This window comes from Callithrix jacchus, chromosome 11 (genome assembly GCF_049354715.1).
Source record: "Callithrix jacchus isolate 240 chromosome 11, calJac240_pri, whole genome shotgun sequence".
Lineage (NCBI taxonomy): Eukaryota > Metazoa > Chordata > Mammalia > Primates > Cebidae > Callithrix > Callithrix jacchus.
The window spans coordinates 60,145,075-60,166,172 of record NC_133512.1 but is presented as its reverse complement, the minus strand read 5'-3'; the positions used below and the strand labels follow the sequence as shown (position 1 = coordinate 60,166,172).

The window sequence follows — 21,098 nt, the reverse complement described above, 5'->3', positions numbered from 1 at the left end:
CATGTTCAACCAGAAATTTTGTTCTGTGGAGGGAAAATTTAATCATCAAGTATCACAAAATGGGCCAGTTTGGGACAAATTCATTCTATCAACAGAATCTTTAAAACAAAATAGCCTAAGAATAAACTATTTTCAAAAAAAACACCAACAAATTTAAAAATGCCGTTTTGCTTGTTTTTTACAGTAGCTTTAGGTGTACACTTAAGTGGTTTTTAGTTACATCGATGAACTGTATGTGGTGGTCTGAAATGTTAGTGTACTGATCACCCAAATAGTGTACACTGTATTAAATATATAGTTCTTTTAATCCTTCTCCCCCTTCCCACCCCCTCCCTTCTGAGCCTCCAATGTCCATTATTTAATTCTGTATGCTTTTGCATACTCATAGCTTAGCTCACACTTATAAGTCACCTCCTTGGTTAAGTATATTCCTATCTGTTTTGATTTTGTGCAGCTACTGTAAAAGGAACTGAGTTCTTGATTTGATTCTCAATTTGTTGTTGTTGAAATATATTGGTGCTACTGATTCATGCACATTGATTTTGGAACCGAAGACTTTATTAAATTCATTTATCAAATCTAGGAGTCTTTTGGAGGAGTCTTTAGGATTTTCCAGGTATATGATATCATCAAAACAGGTGGTTTGACCTCCTCTTTCCAATTTGAATGCCCTCTGTTTCTTTCTCTTGACCGACTGCTCTAGCTAGGGCTTCCAGTACTGTGTTGAAGTGGTGAAAGTGCACATCCTTGTCTTGTTCCAGTTCTTAGGGGGAAACGCTTTTAACATTTCCCCATTCAGTATAACGTTGTCTGTGGGTCTGTCATACATGGCTTTAATTATTTTGGGGTCTGTTCCTTCTGTGCCTAGTTTATGAGAGGTATTTTTTTATCATAAAGGAATGCTGGATTTATTGAATGCTTTTTCTGTGTCTATTGAGAAAATCAAATGGTTTTGTTTTAAATTCTGTTTATGTGATGAATCATGTTTATTGAGTTGCATATGTTGAATAATCTATAGTTTTTTGCTGCTGCTGCTGTTGTTGTTATGCCTTTTCCTGGTTTAGGTATCAGGGTGATATTGGTATCATAGAATCTGTTAGGGAGGATTCTTTCTCAAAGTTTTGAAATAGTTTCAGTAAGATTAGTACCAATTATTCCTTGAATGTCTGGGAGAATTCAGCTGTGAATTCATCTATTTCTGTGTTTTTGTTGTTGTTGCTGTTGGCAAATTGTTATTAATGATTAATTCTCACTGTTTGTCTGTTCAGAGTTTGTTTTTCTCTGATTCAAGCAAGGAGGGTTGTGTGTTTTCAGTACCTTGCCCATTTCCTCTAGATTTTCTAGTTTGTATACATAGAGCTGTTCATTGTAGTCCCAAGTGATCTTTTGCATTTCTGTGGTGTTAACTATAATATCTCCATTTTCATTTCTAATTGAGCTTGTTTCTTTTCTTTTCTTGGTTTATCTAGCTAATGATTTAATGTTTTTGTTTATCTTTCAAAGAACCAAGTTTTCATTTCGTTGATCTTTTGCGGTTTACTTATTTTTTCCAATTTCATTTAATTCTGCTCTAACATTTGTTATTTATTTTCTCTTGCTAGTTTTGGGATTACTTTGTTCTTGTTTCTTGTTCCTTGAGTTGTGACATTAGGTTGTCAGTTTCTGCCCTTTCATATTTTTTAATGCATGCATTTAGTGCTATAAACTTTCCTTTTAGCAGTTTTTTTGCTGTGCCTCTGAAGTTTTTTTGATAATTTGTATTACTGTTATTATTCATTTTGAATAATTTTAAATGTCTACGCCCATTTCATTGTTTACCCCAAAATGAATCAGAAGATTGTTTAATTTTCATATATTTGTACGCTTTTAGTTTTAGTTCTGGGTACATGTGCAGGATATGTAGGTTTATTGCATAAGTAGACATGTGCCATAGTGGTTTGCTGCACCTATCAACCCATCACCTAGGTATGAAGCCCAGTATGCATTGGCTCTTTTTTCTAGTTCTCTCCCTCCCCAAAACCCACCCTGTGACAGGTCTCAGTTTGTGTTGTTCCTGTCCCTATGTCCATGTGATCTCATTGTTCAGTTCCCACTTATAATGAGAACATGTAGTGTTTGGTTTTCTGTATCTGCTGGTTTGCTGATGATAATGGCTTCCAGCTTCATCCATGTTTCTGCAAAAGACATAATCTCATTCCTTTTATTCTATGGTGTATACATACCACATTTTCTTTATCCAGTCTATCACTGATGGGAATTTGGGTTGATTCCATGTCCTTGCTATTGTGAATAGTGCTGCAATGAACATAGGAGTCGATGTATCTTTGTAATATGGTGATTTATATTCTTTTGGGTATATACCAAGTAATGAGATTGCTGGATCAAATGGTATTTCTGGTTCTAGATCTTTGAGGAATTGCCACACCATCTTCCACAATGATTGAACTAGTTTACATTCCCACCAACAACGTAAAAGCATTCCTAAGCTACTTGACTTTTTACTAGTGATCATTCTCACTGGTGTGAGATGGTATCTCGCTGTGGTTTTGATTTCCATTTATCTAATGATCAGTGATGTTGCACTTTTCTTTCATATGTTTGTTGGCTGCATGAATGTCTTCTTTTAGAATGTTCTTTTTTTTAATGTTTTGTTTTTCTTTGTATATTTGTTTGAGTTCCTTGTAGATTCTGATTATTAGATCTTTCTCGGATGGATAAATTGCAAAGATTTTCTGCTACTCTGTAGGTTGCCTGTGCACTCTGATGATAGTTTCTTTGACTGTGAAGAAGCTCTTTAGTTTATTAGAGCCTATTTGTCAATTTTTGCTTTTGTTGCAATTGCTTTTGGCAATTTCATCATGAAATCTTTGCCCATGCCTATGTCCTGAATGGTATTGCCTAAATTATCTTCCTGGTTTTTTATATCTTTGGGTTTTACATTTAAATATTTAATCCCTCTTGAATTTATTTTTGTATAAAGGTGTGAGGAAGAGGTCCAGTTTCAATTTTCTGCAAATAGCCATATCTCCAGCACCATTTAATAAATAAGGAATTCTTTATCCGTTGCTTGCTTTAGTCAGGTTTTTTGAAGATCACATGGTTGTAGATGTGCAATCTTATTTCGGAGTTCTCTATTCTGTTGATCTATATGTCTATTTTTGTATCAGTACTATGCTGTTTTGGTTATTGTAGCCTTGTAGTATAGTTTGAAGTTTGATAGGGTGATGCCTCCAGCTTTGTTCTTTCAGCTGAGGATTGTCTTGGCTATAGAGGATCTTTTTTGGTTCAATATTAATTTTAAAAGTAGTTTTTTCCCTAATTCTGTGAAGAAAGTCAATGGTAGCTTAATGGGAATAGCACTGACTCTATAAATTATTTTGGGCAGTATGGCCATTTTCACAGTATTGATTCTTCCTATCCATGAGCATGGAATGTTTTTCCATTTGTTTGTTTCCCTTCTGGTTTCCCTGAGCAGAGGTTTGCAGTTCTCCTTAAAGAGGCCCTTCACTTCCCTTGTTAACTGTACTTCTAGGTTTTTTATTCTCTTTGTAGCAATTGTGAATGGGAGTTAATTCATGATATGGCTCTCTGCTTGCCTGTTGTTGGTATATAGGTATACTTGTGGCTTCTTCTCATTGATTTTGTGTCCTGAAACTTTGCTGAACTTGTTTATCAGCTTAAGAAGCTTTGGGTCTGAGATGATGAGGTTTTCTAGATATAAAAGCATGTCATCTCCAAACAAAACAAAAACATTTCGACTTCCTTCCTTCATATTCAGATACCCTTTATTTCTTTCTCTTGCCTTATTGCCCTGCCCGAAACTTCCAACACTATGTTGAATAGGAGTGGTGAGAGAAGTCATCCTTGTCTTGTGCTGATTTTCAAATGGAATACTTCCAGCTTTTGACCATTCAGTAGGATACTGGGTGTGGTTTTGTAGTAAATAGCCCTTATTATTTTGAGGTTTGTTCCTTCAATATCTGGTTTGTTGAGAGTTTTTAACATGAAAGGATGAATTTTATCAAAGGCATTTTTGCATCTATTGAGATAATCATGGGGTTTTTGTCTTTAGATCTGTCTGTAATGAATTAGGTTTATTGACTTGCATATGTTGAACCAGGTTTGCATCCTGGCAATGAATCCAATTTGATCATGGTGGATAAGTTTTTCAACATGCTGCTGGATTCAGTTTGCAAGTACTTTATTCAGAAATTTTGCATCAAAGTTCATCAGGGATATTGGCCTGAAATTTTCCTTTTCTTGTATCTTTGCCTGGTTTTGGTATCAGGATGATGCTGGCTTCGTAGAATGAGTTGGGAGGAGTTCTTGCCAAGTTTTTGGAATAGTTTCAGAAGGAATGGTATCAGCTCCTCTTTGTATTTCAGGTAGAATTCAGCTGTAAATACATCTGGTTCTTGGCTTTGTTTCTTTTTTTTTTTTTTTCTGGTTAGGCTATTTATTACTACCTCAATTTCAGAACTTTTTATTGGAGTACTCAGGGATTCAGCTTCTTCATGGTTAAGTCTTGGGAGGGTGTATATGTCCAGGATTATATTCATTTCTTCTAGATTTTCTAATTTATTTCCATAGAGCTGTTTAAAATATTTTCTGATGGTTGTTGGTATTTCTGTGGAGTCTGTGGTAATACCCCCTTATCATTTTTTATTGTGTCTATTTGATTCTTCTCTCCTTCTTTACTATTCTAGCTAGCTCTCTATTTTATTAATTTTTTCAAAAAACAAGCTCCTGGAATCAATTATTTTTTAAAGAGTGTTCCATGTCTCTATCTCCTTGAGTTCTGCTAGATCTTCATTATTTATTGTTTTCTGCTAGCTTTGGAGTTTGTTTCCTCTTGCTTCTCTAGCTTTTTTTAGTTGTGATCCTAGGATGTTGATTTGAGATCTTTTTAGCTTTTGATGTTAGCATTTAGTGCTATAAATTTCCCTCTTACTATTGATTTAGCTGTTTCCCAGAGATTCTGGTACATTGTCTCTTTATTTTCATTGGTTTCAAAGAACTTCTTGATTTCTGCCTTCATTCCATGACTTACCCAGGAGTCATTTAGAAGCAGGTTGTGCAATTTCCATGCACTTGTGCAATTTTGAGTGAGTTTCTTACGCTTGAGTTCTAATTTGATTGTGCCGTGATCTGAGAAACTGATGGTTATAATTTCAGTTCTTTTGCATTTGCTGAGGAGTGATTTATTTCCAATTATGTGATCAATTTTAGATTAAGTACCATGTGGTGCTGAGAAAAATATCTATTCTGTTGTTTTGGGGTGGAAAGATCTGTAGATAAATATCATGTCATTTTGGTCTAGAGCTGAGTTCAAATCCAGGATATCTTTGTTAATTTTCTGTCTTGATGATCTGTCTAAAATTGACAGTGGGGTATTAAAGTCTCCCACTATTAATGTGTGGGAGTCGAACACTCTTTGTATGTCACTGAGAATTTGTTTACGAATATGGGTGTTCTTGTAGTGGATGCATATATATTTAGGATAGTTAGCTCCTCTTGCTGAAATGACCCCTTTACCAACACATAACGCCTTCCTTTGACTTTTTTCTTTGTTAATCTTTGTTGATTTAAAGTCTGTTTTGTCAGAAACCAGAAATGCAACCCCTGCTTTTTTCTGTGTTCTATTTGGTAAATTTTCCTTCATCCTTTTTAGTCTATTTGTGTCCTTGCATGTGAAAAGGAACTCTTGAATATAGCATATCAATGGATTTTGACTCCTTATCCAGCTTGCCACTCTGTATCTTTTAATTGGGGCATTTAGCTCATTTACAGTTAAAGTTAATATTGTTATGTGTGAATTTGATCCTGAAATTGTGATATTAATTGGTTATTTTGCAGACTTGTTTATGTATTTGCTTCATAGTGTCACTGATTTGTATATTTTAGTGTGTTTTTTGTAGTGGCTGGTAACAGTTTCTCTTTTCCATATTTAGTGCTTCCTGCAGGAGCTTTTGCAAAGCAGGCCTGGTGGTGACAAATTCCCTCAACATTTTCTTGTCTGAAAAAGATTTTATTTCTCATTCACTTATGAAGCTTAGTTTGACCAGATATGAAATTCTGGGTTGAAAATTTTTTTCCTATGAGTGAGAACATGCAGTGTTTGGTTTTCTGTTGTTGTGTCAGTTTGCTGAGGATGATGGTTTCCAGGTTCATCCATGTCCCTATAAAAGACACGAATTCATCATTTTTTATAGCTGCATAGCATTCCATGGTGTATATGTGCCACATTTTCTTTGTCGAGTCTATCATTGATGGGCATTTAGGTGGGTTCCAAGTCTTTGCTATTGTAAATAGTGCCACAATGAACATACGTGTGCATGTGTCTTATAATAGAACAATTTGTAATCCTTAGGGTATATACCCAGTAATGGGATTGCTGGGTCAAATGGAATTTCTATTTCTAGATCCTTGAGGAATTGCCACGCTGTCTTCCACAATGGTTGAACTAATTTACACTCCCACCAACAGTGTAAAAGTGTTCCTATTTCTCCACATCCTCTCCAGCATCTGTTGTCTCCAGATGTTTTAATGATCACCATTCTAACTGGATCACCATTGATGGTTTCTCAATGTGGTTTTGATTTGTATTTCTCTAATGACCAGTGATGATGAGCATTTTTTCATGTTTGTTGGCCTCGTAAATGTCTTCTTTTGAAAAGTGTCTGTTCATATCCTTTGCCCACTTTGAATGGATTTTTTTTTCTTCTTGTAAATCTGCCTTAGTTTTTTTGTAGATTCTGGATATTAGCCTTTGTCAGTTGGGTAGACTGCAAACATTTTTTCCCATTCTGTTGGTTTTGGTTCATGTTAATGATAGTTTATTTTGCTGTGCAGAAACTCAAGTTTAACTAGATCCCGTGTGTCTATTTTGGCTTTTGTTGCCATTGTTTTGGTTGTTTTAGTCATGAAGTCTTTGCCTACACCCTTGTCCTGAATGATACTGCCTAGGTTTTCTTCTAGGGATTTTATGGTATTGGGTCTTATGTTTAAATCTTTAATCCATCTAAAGTTAAGGTATAAGGTATAAGGAAGGGGTGCAGTTTCAGCTTTCTGCAGCCAGATGGCTAGCCAGTTTTCCTAACATCATTTATTAAATAGGGAATCCTTTCCCAATTGCTTGCTTTTGTCAGGTTTGTCAAAGATCAGATGGTTGTACATGTGTGACGTTGCTTCTGAGGCCTCTGTTCTGTGTTCCACTGCAATGAGAACACATGGGCACAGGGAGGGGAACATCACACACTAGAGTCTGTTGGGGGATGGGGAGCTAGTGAGGGACAGTAGGGGGCAGGAGGGTTGGGGAGAGATAACACTGGGAGAAATGCCTGGTGTAGGTGATGGGGGGATGGAGACAGCAAACCACCATGGCATGTGTGAACCTATGCAACAATCCTGCAAGATCTGCACATGTACCACAGAACTTAAAGCCTAATTAAAAAGAAAAAGAAAATTCTTGTGGTCCCTGGATCTAGTAAAAATCCTGACAAAGAATTCTTTCAAGATATATGTGTAAAATTTACAATGAGTAAAAATAGTAATTTTAATCAGGAGTCCTTAATGCAGTTTCCTAAAGAATGATTATTGCCTTTATAAACATACAAACTGAAACCATATTTCCTTGGTTTCCTATCCTATTACTCAGGTTTTCAAATAATCCTTGTTCTGGTCTCACTGTTTCACATAATTTATCAGTCAAAGGAGAAGTTACAAGTAAAATTAGAAAACATAATCAACTAAATGAAAATTAAAATGTAAAATATTCCATTTTACTCAGTATCTAGAAGAATATTTATGGCTTTACAAGGGGAAGAAATCCTAAAATTAATTATTTAAACCTCCATCTTAAAATATGATTTAAAAAAGCAGAGCAAATTAAGCTTAAAATAAGCAGAAGGAATGGAATAATAATTTTAGAAAAAACATATTCTACTGAAATAAAAATAGAAAAATATAGGAAAATGAATGTACACCAAACCTTATGTTAAAAGAGCAGAAAAACTCTTAAACTCCTAGACAGTTCAGAAAAAAATTCTACAACTCCTATGAATGTTAGCACCATAACAAGAGCCCAATACAAACAATTTACTGTGAATAAATTCAACATCAGTACAATGAACAAATTCAAAACTAACAAAACACATTAAAATAGGAGATACCTTGAATAATTTATATTATTTAAGTTAACTGAATCTGTAGTTTAATACTTTCCACAAAGAAAAGTCTACACCGATGTGGTGCTAATGGTTAATTACATCAAAAAATGAAGATGAAATATTATAAATTCTATGCATATTCTTGTAAAAGCTAGAAGGGGAGTGGGTATTTCCCAACTAATTATATGAAACTAGCATTACTGTGATAAAAATTTGAGAAAAAGACATTAAAATTAAAGTACAGATCAGTATCACCTATGAACATAGAAACAAAAATCCTTAAGAAAATTTTAACAAATAGAATCCCAACACAAAATGAATAATACCTCATGACCAAGTGCACAGTTCACTGCACATATTTGACAAATGACCAATTCCAGTAATGCAAGTATAGTTTAACATTAAAAGCAGTTAGTGTAATTCATAGTACTAATAGATGAAAAAAGCAAAACCATTCAGCTATTTCAACAGATGCAGAATATACTTGGTCAAAATGTAACACTTACTGATGATAAACAACAAACAAAATAGTAAATCATGGCAAACAAGTTAACATTAAACTTAATGATGACAGGCTAAATGCTTTCACCCAGCATCAAAGGAAAAGTAAATATATATACTTTCAACACACTGATTCAACATTTTCAACACAACTACTCAACATATCAAAGGACGTAGTTAGTGGAATAATACTAGAAAATCGATATATAGCCTGCAGATAGAAAATGAAGCAAAAAACCTATTTTTATTCCTAGAAGAAATGATTCTTACAAGTCCATAAAAAGGAAAAAAAAAAAGGAAAACAAATGATCCCCAAAAAAATGCACAAATGACTTGAACAAAGACAATAAATAAATTGTTTTAAAAAATCCTGAAATACTGCTCAGCACTATTAGTCATCAGGAAAATATGTATATGATCTACAACGAATGATATGCCACTATGCATCTATTACAATGGTTAAAAGAGAAATAAAAGGCATACATTCACACACCTTCAACATGCATGCTCATAGAAGCTGTATTCATATATTCAACAACTGCAAACAAATACCTAACAATATGTGGTCAGATAAATACATTTTGGTAATGTCTATGTAATGGTGTATTACTTAGCAATAAATATGAATGAAGTACTGATACATGTAGCCACATAATAAATCTCAAAAAGCCATTATACTGAAGAAGAGAAACCAGATATAGAAGAGTACATACTATATGAATCTGTTCATGTGGAATTCTAGCAAGGGCAAAACTAATCTATAATGTCAGAAAGCAGACTGTTTTTGCCTTGTGCTCAGGGTGTATGTAAATGGAATGATGGTAGATTTTATTGTAAGGATCATGACTAAAATTTTTGTGTATATGTTTTATATTTTGAATATAAATAATAGGATATAATTTGTTTAAATACATAATTTGATATAAATAATTTGATATAATTTGTCAAAACTCATTGAAACTTTCATTTGAGTATATTTTCTAATTTGTAAATCTTGCCTCAATGAACTTGAATGAAAAAATAAATAGGAATTCGTTGGTAGGAAGAGGGAACAGATATCAAAAAGTATACTCATGAGCAAAGGCACCTATGGAGGAAAGCATAAGACATCTGTGGGAAAAGTAGCAAGTTCCATTCAACTGGAACAGAAGACAATGAACAGAAATTGTTGCAACACAAATTAGAAAGTTAAATAGAGTTAGAACAGGCAAGGTCATAAATATCAGAATAAACATCTCAAGCATTATATGTAAACTGATAAGAATGCATCAACTTTTATTTGCCTTTCTCTGGTTTTTTTTTTTTTCACCTTTCCTCTCTTCTTTCCTCTCCTTTCTTATTTTTTTTATTTATTTATTTTTTTTTTAACATTTGGAATAACGTCCTCAGACAAATAGACAGACAAGCCTCCACTAAACGACGGGAAGAATGCCATAATTCCTCCTTAAATTGTAGAAGCTCTTTGGCCTCTGCTTTGCATAATCTGCTGACCCATCAAATCACAAAACTGGTTTGTTTATATAACGTCATCCTTCCTCACAGCTTTTATCGACAGAGTTGTTAAGCTCTCAAAGAAACCGTGTATTTGAGGAACGATAAGGATTGATCAAATATACTGGAATATTATAAAGGGTAAAAAATGAGATTCTTTGTAAGATTATGAATCCTAATCCTTGTCTTGCCTAATAATTGTGAACTAAATATTAGGCAAGACAACGCTGTTGTATCCAGGTGGCTAATTTGCATGGCTTCGTTTAACACTTGACTTTCTTCCACACACGTCTTCTTATTATTATAAAGACTGTTAGAAGAAATACATTACCTCATTTGGAGAGAAAAATACCTTGCAAAAACTTGGCTGCTGGATTTGAGTCTTGCTATCCATGTTTTTAAAATGAAGGTGAAAAGAGGTTTAAAGGATTTGGGACTTGGAAAAGGTAGTAGCTACTTGGTAGCCTCCAATGGATTGGTCTTTCCTTGGATTAACAAGCTAGTGAAGTTTTAAATATGGGCATTTTTAAAATAAAGTCTTACTTGAATAGTTCAAAATCAAAATTCAGACAGTGTTCTCAATATCACTATTATTTCAAAGTTAAATTACTTTGTGTATTTAAGCATATTTCAAAGCTTTTATAGAAAACAAAACATTTAGGTGATATGAAATTATAAAAATGTGTTAATATATAACAATATGATATCAATAGAGCAATATAACTGTTGTTACTTTTAATTTCCCATCAAGAGGGAATCACAATCTTTGCCTTCAGTCTAAACACTACCAAAATTATTTTCTATTTGTCTGTGGCATTCCTGATACTTGTTGACTCTACCTAATAACTGTTTTAGCACATTTTTGCAATCTCATTGTATCGCACATTCAAGTGTGGAATAAGATGTCTAAAAAGTAGTTCAGAAGCATTACCTGGAGTAGAGGTCAAGCAGTATCATGATTTGGTCATGTCTTATACCCTGTCTGAAATCCTCTCTTCTGTGAACTTGCACAATCATTCCATGCCCATCATGGTTGCTTTCTCCTAGGCAACTAAAGAAAAAAGAAAGACAATAAGAAACAGAACAGAAAATTTAATATTTGGAAATTGCAGAGATCCAAAATCCACTGTCATGTTTCAGACTGAAGCCAAAGAAACGGAGGTAGATGTGAATTCTACTTTGCTGAGTGTTGCTTAGGAAATTCATAGTCTCTTAACCTCAGTTGTGTTGTCTATGTAAATGATGTCTCAGATAAATCTATGCAAGTACTTTGTAGTATTAAACCATATTACAGACAGCAACATGGTAACACCAACATTAACAATAGGCATGAATATGTGGAGACTTGAATTTGAGTCCTGACAAAAGAATGTGTTAATTTTATGAGTTTGGTCTGTTTCCTAAATTTCTCTAAGCCTCAGTTTTCTAATCACTAATTTAATAATTATAATATTTATTTCATAGAATGGTTGTAAAAATTAAGTGATAATCAATTTAGGGAAACATACAAAGTAGCTGTTTTTTCCTCTGAAGCAATTATAAGTTTTGGACACGATCACAAAAAAGTGACTCCCTCTTATATAGATTGAAAATAAATGTAAACTCTTCAAACATAAAGTAGAACAAAACAAAACAAGTTAAAAATGTGCAGTTGCAGGTTGTTCAGCCTCTCTAGTAGCCTGAATAACTCTAATAACTACTTCTTCTACGTGTCGTTGTTGTTGTTGTTATTTAGGTCAGAATGAATACACTCTCAGTAATCAACCTGATGCTTTTCTTCACAATATTCCATAATAAATGCTACCCGAGTATACAAAGGGACTTGTATGCAAATTTAATTCTGTATTCTCTAAAATCACTTTTTTTTTTTTTAAGAAATCGTTTTCAGTAATTTATCTATGTCCCTGAGTTGATCATTTCTTTTCCCATTTCCTTCTGTTTCATACATTCAGGAACCTAATGCTTCTTTCAGTAGTTTAAAAATAATTATTTTCTACACAAAAGCAGCAATTACATCACCAAGAAAAACAAGCTTTTAAAAATTCTCTTTTAATTAATGAATTGAGATCTGAAAAGTTTATAAATGACTAAAAAGTAAAAATAACATATTATCTTGCTTAAAAAAATGAAGCAGCAGGCTGGGCATGGTGGCTTATGCCTGTAATCCCAGCACTTCAGGACCTCGGGTGGATCACCTGAGGTCAGATGTTCGAGACCAGCCGGGCCAACATGGTGAAACCCTGTCTCTACTAAAAATACAAAAATTAGCCAGGTGTGGTAGCAGATGCCTGTAATCCCAGCTACTTGGGAGGCTGAGGCTGAGGCAGGAGATCACTTGAACCCAGGAGGTGGAGGTTGCAGTGAGCTGAGATTGGGCACTGCACTCCAGCCTGGGCACAGAGTAAGATTTGGGGAGTGTGTGTGTGTGTGTGTGTGTGTGTGTGTGTGTGTGTACCTGCAGAAATAAATGAAATAGAGAAATGCCATGAGCCAAAAAGGTATTTTAACCCTAACATTTTCAATTCTATTGATACAATCCAAATATCAACAATATGCTCTTGTGATAAATCAAATTGAATTATCAGTGACAAGTGAAAGCTTTCTGTGCTGCTAATTCAAGAGAGAGCCAAAGCAATTTATTAACTACACATTTTGATGAATTATTAAAAACTCTTCTATTAATGTATTAACAAGTCATAAAAGAGATTCTAAGAAAACAGAATTTGAGTAAAGTGATCATAAACTTTTGGAAAAGAAACTCATATTAATATGCTTAAGAATGCAATAAAATAACTGGGTCTTAGCAGATCATCCTGGGATTATTATTATTAGTAGTAACAGTAGTATTGAGATGGAGTCTCACCCCATTGCCCAGGCTAGAATGCAATGGTGCAATCTTGATTCACTGCAACCTCTGCCTCCCAGGTTCAAGTGATTCACCTGCCTCAGCCTCCTGAGTAGCTGGGATTACAGGTGCATGCCACTACATCCAGGTAATTTGTTGTATCTTTAGTAGAGTTGAAGTTTCACATGTTGGCCAGGCTGGTCACCAACTCCTGATCTTATGATCCACCCACCATGGCCTCCCAAAGTGCTGGGATTACAGGTGTGAGCCAGCATACTTGGCTTGGAATACTATTTTATCCAAGAAAAGTTTTAATGTGTCCTAATATTCACAGATTAACTGAATATTGGTATCAATTACCTGAATGAAGAGCTTGATAAGAATTTTTGAAAGGCATGATAGAAAGGGAATTGTAAAGGGGGAAACAAAGAAAGATTGCACTTAAGAATGAATAGCAGAGATCCAAGATGACAGCACCTTATTTGGGGGATGTTATTCATCTACAGTAAGGATTAGGGAATTCTATTTGTAAACAGGATGGAGTCTACCAATGTTAATGGTGGTTGTCATGGATACGGTTAACCTTTTCAAATCATCTGAAAATAATCAGCCTATACCTGCTAATGGAACATAAGTATAGAAGACAAGGAAGTGAAAAAATAATAATAAACCAGTGGATATTTAGATACTATTCATTCCTAGATCATGAATAAAATATTATGCTAATTGTATGATAATTCAAAATTCTTAGTCTTTGATAAGTTACTTGTCAGTCACTGATAAACTGCCTTAACTGCTGTGCATACGCTCTTTAAAGGAAAATTTGTATTCATTCATATTATTTGTGGTAGTTTTTCTTCTTCATACTGCTAGAAAATACATTCTTTATATAGATCATTCATACCCTGAAGTATATCTATACAGAATTTTAAAATACTTATTGAGTCTTCTTAGTAAAGCCTTTGTGACTTAGGTCATATGACTGACTTTGTTTCAATATGCAAATATTCTCCATTTATAACAGTTAATGCTATCCAAAAGTTTACTTGGGTAATTACATTTAATGTAAATTAAATTTTGTGTTCTGAGTCTGGATTTGTTATATTTCTTTACAGGATATTCTCTTAATTTTTAAAAACTATTTCCAAACTCTTGTTCTCTAAACATCAAGAAGGCACACACAATGGTTTTGTTTCTGTGGGCTTTATTTTAAAAATAAATTTTTGTGTGTATATTTGACATTTGCAAAATGATGTTATGGGATACACATAGGTAGTAAAATGGTTGCCATAATAAAGTAGATTAGCATATCTATCAGCTCACAGTTACTTTTTTTGCAACAAGAACAACTGCAATCTACTTATTTAACCACAATCCCGGATAAATATAATTGTATTAACTTTAGCCATTTTGTTGTACACTGTATCTCTAAATTCGCACCCTACATGTTATTTTGTATCCACTGGCCTCTGTCTCCCCATTTCCTTACCTCCTTCCTCCAAGCCCATGGTAACAGCTGTTTCATTCTCTGTATCTGCATGTTTGAACTCTCTCCTGCACACCCACATATTTCACATATAAGTAATCAGGCAATATTTTTCCCTCTGTCTTGTATTTTTCTTTGTATCAAACATTTATAAACAGGTCTCAGGACTATTAAAATTCAGCCCCACTAGTATGTAATTTGTATACACCCACTGGAGAAACAGAGAAGGATAAGATACTGTGACTACTATCAAGAATTTCACAGTTTATCCTGGATGAAGGGAAAAAGACATATGCACAAATAACTGCCATGGAGGAACACAATGATAAATGCTGCAAGAAAACTATAAACATTGCCTGTGGCAGCAAAAAGGAAAAAGTGATTGATTAATTGGGATTATGGATATTAAGAAAGAGAAGTTTTGCAAAGGATATGACATTTGAGTTATGCCTTAAAGGATAGTTATATCAAAAAGGCAGAGAAGGAAAATCAGAGGAAGGGTGAGGGAGAAGGGATATTTTTGGCAGAGGGAGGAAAGAATCCAAGACCTAAAATTGCATGTTTTATTCAAGGGGCAAGAAATAGCATTCTGTATCTGAAGTCTAGTGGGGTAAAGAAGAGGGAAAGCTGTTGGATGACAGTAGATTCATGCAAAAAAGGCATTAAACACCCTATTGAAATACACTTTTAATCCCTGCAAAATGGGAAGCCATATAAACTAGCTTCATAATGAGGACTCAATCAAGAATATGTTAATATTATATTTGTGGATTTTGATATCTCCCTTTTAAGACTGCAAAAGTGTATTTAATAAAGCAGTGCTGTATAGCAGTAAAATGAGTTATTTGACTTTCAAAATAGGTTATGTAAGAGTTAGTTATGATCTCATCCGAGGCAGTGACTTAAAACAAAAACAGAATAAAAAGCAAAACAAGCCAGTTAGTGGGGAGATGGGACCTTGGCACATTGTTGAGAGAGTACTGACAAAGAGCTAAGTCATCTTCCTTAGACTCCATTTAACCATGGAAGACTACATTTTACAGTTTTAGAGAATGAGTAAAGGAGGACATAATAAAAGAAATTAGGACTACAGGTAAAGGAAGAGGTGTCAGAAAGTAGTTAAATTGGTTTCAACATATGGTAGAGGCTTTGATTTGGGCCACAATTCCCAACCTCCTTTGTAGTTAATTGGGACATGTGACTGAGTTCTATCTAAGCAAATACATCCCGAGTGATGTGTGCCATTTCCAGGCCTGGCCAAAAATTCCTCCCATGCACTTCCTTGTTCTTTCTCCTTCTGCTACAGAATGCAAGTGAAAATGGAGCCCTATAGGGAGTAGGAGATGCCTTAGTTCATGGATAAGATACATGAGCATAAGATGTACTTACCTTGTAATGTTATTTGAGTGATCAATAAGCCTCTAATATTTTTGAGAAATCGTATTGTTATTGAGACAATGAGGTCTATTTGTTTCTGCAGTTTAGCCAAACAGATGCATTGAGTTTAAAATTCCTATAATACAGAGATTACAATGTTCCAAGAGAAATAAATAAATAGGATCCTAAAGTTCATGGATGAAAAAAAACTCAATTCAGAATGAGAAGGCTGAGAGAGCTTCCCAGCAACTGACCTTAAACTGAGGTTGGAAGTTTAATGAAATAGGAAATTACTGGGATAGGCAGTCCTGATAATAGGAAAAAGCCACCCAGATATAAACACAAGGTTGAAGGCCAGGATTTTAGGGGGGTTTATCTATTGCCATCTGGGTTCTTAGATACAGAGACAACTTAATAAGTTTTACTGAGATCTAAGAGTTTGAGTTCAATTAATAATTATTTTGTTCAAAGGTAGAACTATGAGATGCTCTTTTGTCCATAGGACCCAGTAAGTCTTTGCTTAAAGGACAGACACTAAAATCATATAGGTAATCCTCACAGAAACTTCAGTGCAGCTACCCACCCTCCCTAGACCAAATGGTGAAGCAAGTAAAGAGACTCCAGGCAAAAAAAAAAAGTGGTTTCTCACCACACAAATCAGGATGGGGACTGACAACAGAGAAACAAACTGAGTGTTTTGACAAAAAGTGGGTGCCGAGGGAAACTGGATCTTTCCTCATTTTGTCAGAGGAGTAAGATACAGACCAAATTCTTCTGTTATCTCAATTACCCTTCTTTGCAAATGATATAAATTTCAAAACCAACCTATTAACTTCTGTAAAGGAAGGCAGGTAGAAATTTTATTGAGATTACATTAAAGTTATCAATTTGTGGAGAACTGGCATCTTTATAGTATTAAACTTTCAACCATAAGCCTCTATGTTTATTTAGTCCTATTTTAATTTTTCTTGTTGATGCTACATCATTTTTTATAGAGTGGTGTTTCTCGTATAGAGACAGTTATGTAGTGATGTTATTGAAAAATCCTATTGTAGCAATGGGGAAAATATTTTATAGTTTTATTTCTCAATATTTTGCTTAGTTTTATGCAATTTTAAATAGTAACATTCTCTCTATAACCTTTCAGTTTATCACATTTAAATAAAGTCATTTCTAGCTGTTAGTGAATCATAGACCTACAACTGATTTCTATGTACTGATCTTGTATCCAGTGACCTTCCGAAATTCACAGTTATAATTTTTTAATATTGTCTCTATTCACAGTTGTGGCAGATTTATATCCTTCTCTCCAAGTACTAAATATTTTCTTTTTTCATGTCTTATAGTACTGGTTAAGATCTCCAATGTGTAATCTAGAAAAGTCAATTTCATAGGTACAGAGAAGAAAGGTGGTTGCCATAAGCTGATGGGGAGAAAAAGGGATGAGGAAAAGGGAAATGTTGACTAATAGGTACAAACTTTTAGTTAGACTTGAGGAATTACTGATGATGACCTCAGTTAATAATATATTCTGTATTTCAAAATTCCCAAAAGTATGCATTTTCAACATTCTCACCACAAAAAAAGTTGGTGAGGTGATAGCTATGTTAATTAGCTTGATTAAATATTTCTGCAATGCATATATATTATCAAAACATCATATTGTACTCCATAAATATACACAAATGTTATTTGCCAATTTTAAGAAAAGTTCTTGAGAGTCCCTGTCTGGCCCTGCCTGCATGCAGCACAGCCCCTGCCACCCCACCAGACTGCTTTTGCTGACAGCATCCCACTAGATCATGTTCACTTGTGACCCGACCGCTGTCCCTTCAGAACACTTCCTGCCTGCAACACCCACACCACCCCACAGGAGCACTTTCAACCCACAGTGCTGCCAACTGAGCCCTTCCCTCTGACACTGCCTCCCACTGGAGTGCTTCCTGACTGCAGTGCAACTGCTGCTTGTACCAGAGCACTTCCTGCCATCACCAGTGAACTCCCCACAGGAGGCGCTCCCGTGGGGGTAACTCAGCCTCGGGCAAGAGGCACTCCTATTCCTCATTCCTCTCCCTCATAGTCCCTCCCTCACGGGTGCCTCCCACTCATGGCACCCACAGTGACTCCCATCAGAGTTCAGTGGTGCCACCAGCCAGCGTACCCTGCACTCATGGTGCCTCACTGCCTCTATTGGAGCATCTTTACCCACAGCCCCCTCCCATCCACTACAGAAGGCTGCTCCCAGCGCCTTCACCCCTCAAGCTCAGCTGGGGCCCAAACTGAAGGGACCAGAGGACAAAGACAATGACCTTATTTGAGCTCTCCAAGGTTAGAGCATCCAGCCCAAAAGTGTGGAGTTGTGCCTTGCCCCTCTAAAAGCATTCAGAAAGGAAGCTATTCAATAATACCCAACTTGTGCCACAGTCAAAATTTCAAGGGTGATAAAGATTATAAAAACGAAAAGCCCCATCTAAAGTAAAATAGCTTCAAAGGATAAAAGAACATCAGCCCTCACATCAGAGAAAGAACACCCGCAACTCAAAATGCCAGTGTCTTCTTAAGCTAACCAAATTGATAATCTGACTGATCCTTAGGTAATCAGATTGATAATGAGATAATCCTAACCAGATTGAAATGACTGAATGTCATTTAGGAATCAGAATCTGGCTGGCATGGAAGCTTACTGAGATAAAAGAAATGGTTGAAACCCAATCTAAGGAAAAGAATAAAATGATACAAGAGTTAAAAGACAAAATAAGCATTAAAAAACCTGAATTTCTGGAAATGAAAAATTCACGACAAGGACTTCAAAATATAATTGGAAGCATTAACAACAGAAAAGACCAAGCTGAGAAGCAAATATCAGAGCTGAAGGATGGCCCTTTCAAAGCAATATAGGCAGATGAAGAAATAATTTTAGAAAATGAACAGAAGGTTGAGAAATATTAAATTATGTAAAGAGAGCAAAACAATGGTACTTTGGCATTTCAGAAAGAGAAGGAAAGAGAGAAAGCAACTTGGAGAACACCTTTAAGGATATAACCCACAAAGATTTTCCCAATCTTGCTACAGAGGCTGACATGCAAATTCAAAAAACCCAACCCCTGGGAGATACTATGTGAGATGACCATCTCCAAGACACATAGTTATTCGATTCTCCAAGACACATAGTTATCCGATTCTCCAAGGTCAAGTCAAAAGAAAAATATCTTAAAGGCAGCTAGAGAGGAGGAGGTCCCTAACTAAGGGAACCACATCAGAATAACAAGCTAGAAGAGACTGGGGGCCTATTTTCAACATCCTTAAAGAAAGCAGATCTCAACCAAAAGTTGCATATCCCATCAAACTAAATTTCATAAGAGGAGAAATGAAATCCTTTTCAGACAAGCAAATGCTAAGGGAATTCATTACCATTAGATCCACCTTACAAGAGTTCCTCAAGGCAGTGCTAAACTTAGAAAGGAAAAACCAATAACTGCACCAAAAAACACACTTGAGAACATACACCACTGGCACTATAAAGCAGCTATACAATCAACTCTACATAATACCCTGCTAACAGCATAATGACAGGATCAAATCCTCAGATATCGATATTGACCCTGAATTTGAAAAGGTGAAATGACCCACTTAAAAGGCTTGAAGTGGCAAGTTGGATTAAAAAAAAAAAAGCAAGAACCAACTAACTACCAACTGTCTTCAAAAGATTTGTGCCACAATTAATGATACCCATAGGCTCAAAGTAAAGGGATGAATAAAGATCTGTCAGGCAAATGGAAAACAAAAAAGAGGTAGCTATTGTTGTATGTGATAATCAAACAGATTTTAAACAATGATGAAAAAGGACAAAGAAGGCCATTACACAATAACAAAGGGCCCAATCCAACAAGAAGACTTAACTCTCCTAAATATATACCTACCCAACATTGGAGCACCCAGATTCTTAAAACTGGTTCTTAGAGATCCATTAAGAGAGTTAGATAACCACACAGTAATATTGGAAAATTTCAACCCTGCACTGACAGCATCAGACAGATCATCAAGGCAGGAAATGAACTAAGATGTTCTTGGCTTAAACTTGACACTTGACCAATTAGACCTAATAAAGATCTACACAATGCTCCATCTACCAACAATATACATTTTTATCACTTTATGCAAGGCATCTAAGGTACCTTATAAGGCATATAAGATGAACCATGTATTTGGCCATAAAGCCAGTCTCAACAAATTTAAAAAAAAACTATACAACCATACTCTTGGACTACAGTGTGATATAAATAGAAATCAACACCAAGAAGATATATTAAAACTGAACAATTGTATGGAAGTTAGACAATTTGCTTCTGAATGACTTTTGAGTAAAAACAGAAATTAGAGCAGAAATCAAAAATATTCTTTAAAGCTAATGAAAATGGAGACAACATATTAGAATCTTTGGCACTGTGTTAAAGCAGTGTTAAGAGAAAAGGTTTTGGGCTGGAAATGGTGGCTCACACCTGTAATTCTAGCACTTTGGGAGGCCGAGTTGGGCAGACTGCCTGAGCTCAGGAGTTTGAGACCAGCTTGGGCAATACAGTGAAATCCCGTCTCCACTAAAATACAAAAAATTAGTAGGGCATGGTGATGTGTGCCTGTAATCCCAGCTACTAGAGAGATTGCTGCAGGAGAAGTGATTGAACCTGGGAGGTAGAGGTTGCTGTGAGCTGAGATTGCACCACTACAGTTCAGTCTGGGTGACAGATCCAAAAAAAAAAAAGAGAGAGAGAGAGAGAAAAAAAAAAGATTTTACTACTAAATGCCTACATCAAGAATGTATACAGATCTCAGATTAACAATCTAATGACATACCTAGAGGAACTAGTAAAACAAGAGCAACCAACCCAAAGTTAGCAGAAGAATAGATATAACCAAAATCAGAGTTAAATGGAATAAAACTGAGATGCAAAAATCCATAAAAAACATAAAAAAATAAGTTTGTTACTCTAAAGATAAAACAAGATTGATAGATCACTACCTAGATTAATAAAGGAAAGAAGATCCAAATAAACACAATCAGAAACTCACTGCAATCAATCCAACAGAAATACAAAAATTCCTGAGAGACTATTAGGAACACTTTTATGTGCACAAACTGGACAACCTAGAAGAAATGAACAAATTCCTGGAAACACACATCCTTCTAATATTGAACCAAGAAGGAATGTAAATGTTGAGGAGACTAATAATA

The 21,098-nt window shown here is 35.2% G+C and overlaps 1 long non-coding RNA gene across 1 annotated transcript in view; it reads right to left on the bottom strand.

Annotated features, from left to right (window-relative positions):
- LOC108593017 (uncharacterized) overlaps positions 1 to 21,098 on the bottom strand; it is a 131,360-nt gene that overhangs the window by 89,084 nt on the left and 21,178 nt on the right. The window contains exon 2 of the long non-coding RNA XR_004728357.3: positions 11,092 to 11,211. This is a non-coding gene — a long non-coding RNA (uncharacterized LOC108593017). The remainder of the gene's footprint in view (positions 1 to 11,091; positions 11,212 to 21,098) is intronic.